General features: G+C 39.2%; 1 long non-coding RNA gene across 1 annotated transcript in view; it reads left to right on the top strand.

Annotated features, from left to right (window-relative positions):
* Window positions 1-5,484, top strand: part of LOC138962960 (uncharacterized) — an 8,992-nt gene extending 3,508 nt beyond the window's left edge. Inside the window, exons 4-5 of the long non-coding RNA XR_011454667.1 lie at window positions 538-685; window positions 4,813-5,484. This is a non-coding gene — a long non-coding RNA (uncharacterized lncRNA). The remainder of the gene's footprint in view (window positions 1-537; window positions 686-4,812) is intronic.
* The last annotated feature ends 2,016 nt before the right edge of the window (window positions 5,485-7,500 follow it).

Below are 7,500 nucleotides of genomic sequence, written 5' to 3'. Positions count from 1 at the left end.
CTAACATCCAAAAATGTACTTTTCATTGTTTGCTTTACATAGTTGATTGTTCCCTTTCAGAAAGCAAAAAACCCAGTATCATTTAAAAAAAATTGTTTTAATGCTTTACTCTGAAGACAAATGCAGAACTTCAGAGAATGCCCCAATAACTCAGTAGATCGTGTATTTCGTTGCTTTAATCCACCTTGCTTTTTTGTAGTGGCTGTTTAATTGTTCTCTATGGTTAACATTATAATTTATTCCATGCCTTGCCTTTTGAAGCTTAACGCGTTCTCAACTAGATTTCTGTTTATAAAACGTTCTTTATGCTGAAGTATGTCGTTTTCCAGAAGTGTGAGCTCTCTTCATACCATATGGATTATCAAGGATTGTTCAATAACAGACCAGTCAACAAAATGTATTCAGAAATCTGTAAAACTCTTTCAATAGCTTTCCATGTTTACCTGCTACTAATTACTATTCATAGGCACTGTCGTAGTTTGTTTTTAAATACCTTAAATTTTGATGGTGGCTGAAGTGAAAATTATTTTTTGACAGATTGGACTGTGAGAAAAAGACTGAAGCCAACTTCAAATAGAGATGGCAGCTCAAATTCCGAGCGTTCCAGTCCAGGAGAGTGAGGAGGAGGAGGAGGAGGACGTAGTGGATCTGCAAGCAGAAAGGGCTCGCGCTGCACGAGGGAATGGTGAGTGGATGAAGCCAAACTACAATTTGCAATTACCTCAAACTAGTTACCAGACACAATGCAACTGTTGACGACTGAAATCTGCAAATGTGATAATTTTCAAAGCAATCCAAACGTGTTTTAAAGAGAATCTCAGGGTTTTCGGTTTGTGTAAAGCTATTGTTTAGTTCAGCCAAAAAGTGAAAATACTAAATATCTCATGTATCGGGCAAAGTCGATTTCAACAGCATAATTACCATTTCATTCAACGGGATCTTCCTTGTATATGAACTGTTTGAACATTCTCAACGCAAATTGGGTATTTTAGTGTTTAAGCATAAACATAGCAGCAAGCAGAGGACATCTTTGAGAGACAAACTACTCACATACATAAACGACTTCAAAATGTTCAGACAAATCGGTTAAAACGGAAGGGTCTTTACTTGATATTCGCTAGTCGAGTTGTATTGCAAGGGAGGTAACTGCTTGGCAGTTCACTCTCTTTCTCATAATCCTGCATTATTTACTTTTCCTCTCGTTAATAACTTACTTTCTAATTCACTCCTAAACACACTGGGTTTTTCCTACACCCATACCTTTTGCGATTGTGATCACAGCGTCACCTTCGGTACTTCAGTGTACTGACCTATAATTCATCTTTAATCATCAAAAGTGTATGTCGCAATGTTTACAACGCCTCTCAACAATGTCAAAAGAAGTTGAACTAATAAGGAGCGCTATAACAGGAAACAGCTGATGAACTCCATAGTCAAGAGCAGTGGTGTACAGGGTGACCCCCAAAAAAGAGTACCCAAACAAAACGTCATAAATTGAACAAAAATAAAGCAATCTTCATAAAATTTATTTACACACACAAGTAGCCTCTGCATGATTTGCACAGAAAATATTAGCGTTCTAGCTTGTCTTTCAGGAAAGTTATGCTCATTCTACAGAACATGCTCCAAATGGCCTCCGCGCCGCTGCAGGCAAACTTGAACTCGTCGCGCAAAGTTATCAATCACCCGCACACACTCCTGTTGCGAGATTCCGCGAATGGTTGTTGTGATGGCTCTCTTGAGTTCTGTGATTGTCTGTGGGTTGTTCCTGTAGACGTTGTCTTTCAGGAACCCCCAAAGATAGAAATCTGGGGGATTTAAATCCGGGGGAGGCCATTTGGAGCATGTTCTGTAGAATGAGCATAACTTTCCTGAAAGACAAGCTTGAACGCTAACATTTTCTGTGCAAATCATGCAGAGGCTACTTGTGTGTGTAAATAAATTTTATGAAGATTGCTTTATTTTTGTTCAATTTATGACGTTTTGTTTGGGTACTCTTTTTTGGGGGTCACCCTGTACATGTTTATTCAAGATAAATCGCCCACTCAGTTTGAGGACACACTCTCATAAAAACATAAAGCCAACCAAACATTACAACACGCTATTCTCATTTTTTTGTTTAGTGCAAATCCTTGACAACTTCTCAAACTCAGTTGAAGGTTTATGACAAGTTGTCAAGGATTTGAACTTGATGAAACTGATGTGAGTAAAGCTTCAGTTGCTAGCAGAAGATCGGATCAAATAATGAAAAGACCTAATCATGGGCATGTCACTAATTGCCAAACAAGTGTGACATAGCATTAAATTGCAAAAAGTCAGAAAATAACGTGGACGGAAAAATGACAATTTATCACAGAACTAAGCATGTAAATAGGCCTACTCAATAAAACAAACCAGAGCAGTATCTTCGGTGTGATTTGTTAGATGATATATAATTAGTCTTTCGGATGAGACGAAAAACCGAGGTCCCTTCGTGTACACTACATTGGGGTGTGCACGTTAAAGATCCCACGATTGACAAAAGGGTCTTTCCTGGCAAAATTGTATAGGCATAGATAAAAACGTCCACCAAAATACCCGTGTGACTTGGAATAATAGGCCGTGAAAAGTAGGATATGCGCCGAAATGGCTGCGATCTGCTGGCTGATGTGAATGCGTGATGTATTCAGTATTGTGTAAAAAAAAAATCCATCTCACACGGCATAAATAAATCACTGCGCCTTGAATATGTGCGCGATATAAATTGCATTACAAAAAAAAATTTTTAACAAAAATCCCTGCGCTTTCAACTGTACCCACGGAATACGCGCGATATAAGCCTCATATTGATTGATATATAATTATACAGTTTGTCTAAACATTATTGATAATGTTGCCTCTGATTTAAAACAAGTTGTATGATGTTCATAACATACAAAAGTCACAACATATTACGTATCACTGTAAAGGTTATCAAGTGCTCTTTCTGAAATCCACGTTCGATTTGTAAATTACCTCCCTTTGGCTCTACCAGACGACAGTTACTGCCCTGGCTGTAAACAAAGGCTTTAGTGACATAACTTGTGATTTGTTACAACGTCAAAATGAGCAAGTATAAAATAAAAGGCTTCAATTACAGCCTTAGATATCCTTCTCGGTAGTGAAGCATACTTTTTTACGCCGATTTTGTGAAAACACGCGCGCATGATACAATACTTATACAAGAGGAAGGTGGCCCAGATGTTCGCCAAAAAAATGACCAGTGGTGGCCGTACTATACATTGCGCTCTGACAAAACCAGAAAATTGAGTCGACTGCCAGCGGATTCAGTATGTTCAGCAAGTGTAGCAGTATGCAAGATGATAATATCAACTGAAATAAAACGGTCAAAGCGGAAGAAAATGCCACCATTACGTCAAATTCACTGAGTGCGATTACATAGAGAACACCTTTTTGCTCATCCACTGTAAACCTCAGAAGCAGTACTTGTGCACAAATATGGCTTAACAGGAAAGTTGCCGATGTGGGTTGCGTAATGTTGTCAGCATTATCACCAAATATACTGCCTGACCTGTCAGTTCGTATTTCTGACCAAATTCCAAATATTGTCCTACAGTAGGGGCGACACCCATAAGAAGCAAATTAAATCAGATTCCCTGGCAATTTTTTTTCAAGTCCTGATGTACCGGCCTTCTTTACAGAGTAAATTGTGAATGAAACTAAAATAGATCACTACACTTAAAAGTCAGCACATTTCACGGTTTACAAAGGTTTCAATCTTATAGCACAAACACAATTACATATTCTTCAATGTTGGCTTCTATATACTTGATCACTGGACCAAACATAACATATCATCGATCGAAAAATATAACGCGAAACTGTCTTTACTTTGGTGTGACTGTGAATTGTTTGAAGCCCAGATGTCTCACTTGGTCACTGTCAAACTGAGAATAGGGAAGAAGAGATAAAGTTATATTATTTCAATGTGTTAGTAGAAACAAGTGTCCTCTTCAATTTCATACCAAAAACATATCTGTGTTGTTAATTCAACAGTCACTACAATCCAAATATTAATTCTAAATAATTAGTAGACAACCTGTATATTGTTGCACAAATAAGTCTGCGATCAACAGCGATTGCAATTTAACTAGGTGGACATTGTCCAGGCCTGAGAGAAGGCTTTATGTCTGAGTATTTTCGTGTGCGACATAAACACCAGCAAGTTCTTACAAGAAGCCTGTCTAACCCAGGACTTCACACTAACAAAATATAACATTAAATGTAAAAACCAAGAGACTGCCAACATTCTAAAATTAAAAAAAACAAAAAAACAAGAAAGAGAAGTTGTTGGAACGTTGTTATTGACAAAATGTGTCTGAAAATGTACAAGTAGCTTTCAAAAGACTTGCTTATTTCTTAGTCATTTAGTGAAAGTAAAACCAGTTGGAAGTTAAAACAACTCGAGCGCCTTGTGGCTATTTAGACTGGAACTATGCTCGACAATATATTGTAAGCTAGGGGAGGTAACACCCAGAATTATATTATCATTATTTCCATACGAAGTATATAGAAGACACAGTGAGAGAGAGAGAGAGAGAGAGAGAGAGAGAGAGAAAGTGTGTGTGTCTGTGTGTGTGTGTGTGCGTGCGGGCGTGTGTGTGTGTGTGTGTGTGTGTGTGTGTATGTGTGTATATGTGTGTGTGTGTGTGTGTGTGTGTATGTGTGTGTGTGTGTGTGTGTGTGTAAGCGTGTGTGTGTATGTGTGTGCAGATACTGTTAGAGTGAGTGAGTGATACAAAATAATTTTCCATTAACTTTTTTGTGTCTCAGCACCTGCTCGGATACCTCCCCGAGCACCAGCGATTTACACCATGGTGGATCAGGAACGTGTCCGCATTTTGGGTATCCGACTTCGCCCCGTGAAGCCGGAAAACGAGATCTGCAGAAATGAAGAACACAACCTGAATTATCTTGCTATTGTTTTTGGGATGATGCTGTTTTTTTCTTTCTTTTAAGGCGAGGGGGGGGGGGTGAGGGGAAGGCAACGTGTTCTATTTGATTTAACAGAGTAAACTACAGTTCCAAAGTATTGCAGGGCATTTAAGCTAGTGGAAAACCCACAACTAGTAAATAACTCTCTCGTGTTGGGAGGATCAAACATGTCTAGAGTCTTCGTCAACTTTCGGCGAGTCCTCTCAGGACAATGAACTGAGATGTATTTGACAAATGTGATTCGATAAGTTTAGCCAGTATTAAATTATGCTGCGTTTATACACCGTCCATCAGCATGTGTTGTGCCTACCAAATCTATTTAACACGAACACACAAAAAAACAAAAACACACACACACACACACACACTCTCTCTCTCTCTCTCTCTGTCTGTCTGTCTGTCTGTGTCTCTGTCTCTCTCTCTCTCTCTCTCTCTCTCTCTCTCTCTCTCTCTCTCTCTCTCTCTCTCTCTCTCTCTCTAACATTTGTAATAAAAATGAGCTGAATGTAACGGCTGACTTGTGTTGTGTCTGTGTGTGTGTGTGTGTGTGTGTGTGTGTGTGTATGTGTGTTTGTGTGTGTGTGTGTTTTGCTAGTTCCTTTTGTTATGAGGGAGGGGGTGTGTGAGTGGGTTTAAGGAATGTTTCTTGTTATATTGTTTGATTGTGCCTTGACGTTTGAATAATGAAGACTAAAATTGTATTTTGCAAGGAAAAAGAAACACCAGCAAGATTTTGCCCAAGCATTAACTGTTATATTCATCTGTGGGCAATGTTGAGTCCAATCGTGCATGAGGCATAAATGTACACTCTTTTCTGTTCTGACAAAGAACATTTTATCTTGGACATTGGTTCTTCAATTTGTTTCAAAAGTTACATAACAAGGGAGATAACCTTCCACCAGATTGAAAAACACTGTTTGCAAATGTGTGTGAGTGTGTTTGTATTTGTAGGTATTTGTGTGTGTGTGTGGGTGTGTGTGTGTGCATCTGTGCGTGCGTGCATGTGTCTGTCTGGCTGTGTGCGTGACTATGTTCAATTCATTGCACTGAGCCATACCATCTTATACACGAAATCCATAACTTGGTTGGGTGCACACACACCGCATTCAAACACAGATGCATACAGACAAAACGCATGTTGCAATTTTATTATGATTTTATTAGCCAGATTAATGCGTCTTAAACTGCAGATGCACGTTGAGCACGATGAATATGCATTATTAACGAACACCGTTAATTAGTGTCCGATTACTGGCCCTGGTATAACTCATACAACACATTTCCTGCAGATCGCATCATGAATTACATCGATGTGACTGAAAAACTGGACAGAACATTTCATTCTTTTGAAACCTGAAGATACAATTCATCACGAACACACACGCACACACACATACAGACACACACACACACACACACACACACACACACACACACACACACACACACACACACACACACACACACACACACACACACACAATGAAGCAAAGCATGACACAAGGTAACGAGCCAGATTCAAAAAGAGCCCAAAAAGTGGAACATGTTTGTACAGATTTATAAACAAACCAAGAAACAAACAATCAATACAATCGCGAGGTTCATTGGTATACCATGAAACACATTACAACAAAGACAGATTATCAAGTCTGAAAGTATATAAACCTTTTCTCTATTGCATACGGGCAAAACATAATGTAATTTTGGTCAGTACTGCGAACTGGTATCCGTGGCAGTATGGAGTCTCACATCGCTAAACCTAAAAAAAAAAATAAAAAAAAAATATATATATTACCCGCTATTACGAGCTAGTCGTGTGACAGAGAGTTTTCTTGCACACGAGACTGTAGATGTTTCACGACGGCTTTAGCCGGAGTGAAACAGCAGCAGTCGAGTGTGCAAGAAAACTCTCTGTCACACGACTAGCTCGTAATGGCGATTATGTCTCACAGCTTCAACAGAGGAGAGAACAAACACATTTTGCGTACTCACGCTTGATAAACCTAAACACAGGAGCAGCCATTGTGGAGAGATCTACTTTTTGACGAAAGTGACCGAACAACTATAAATGACGTCTCGGTATATGTGAATGACGTCACAGTCATCGTCACAGTCTGTATCTTTTGAAGCATCGCAATCTTCATGACGTCTTTCTGTGTCTGCATCCGCGAAATGTTTGTTCTTTCCGGAATCTTTGTCATCTATGTTCATAACTCTGTCCTTCTAGATTCAGACTAACAGGCCTCCTGAGCGAGCCACTTTCCAAGGGCAGCTAAATTCGCGTATGGAAACAGTACTGTCGTCTGGGATGCCGTTTTCAGTATTCTCAGCGTTGAAGAATTTGTAAAGAGAAGAAACGATAACAGCAGGAGAAATAAAAGTCGTGTGTGCATTTTGGGGTTTTTGGAGGGACGATTTCGAGTTTGAATCCGTTCTTGCACATGCTCCAAAGCGTGTAACATACAATCTTGCACACGTTTGCTTTAGTAGTGGCAAAGAAGGAAAGCGTGTGACATATATATATAT

This window comes from Littorina saxatilis, linkage group LG3 (assembly GCF_037325665.1).
Source record: "Littorina saxatilis isolate snail1 linkage group LG3, US_GU_Lsax_2.0, whole genome shotgun sequence".
Lineage (NCBI taxonomy): Eukaryota > Metazoa > Mollusca > Gastropoda > Littorinimorpha > Littorinidae > Littorina > Littorina saxatilis.
The sequence above is the reverse complement of the archived record's forward strand: the minus strand, read 5'-3'. Positions and strand labels throughout refer to the sequence as shown.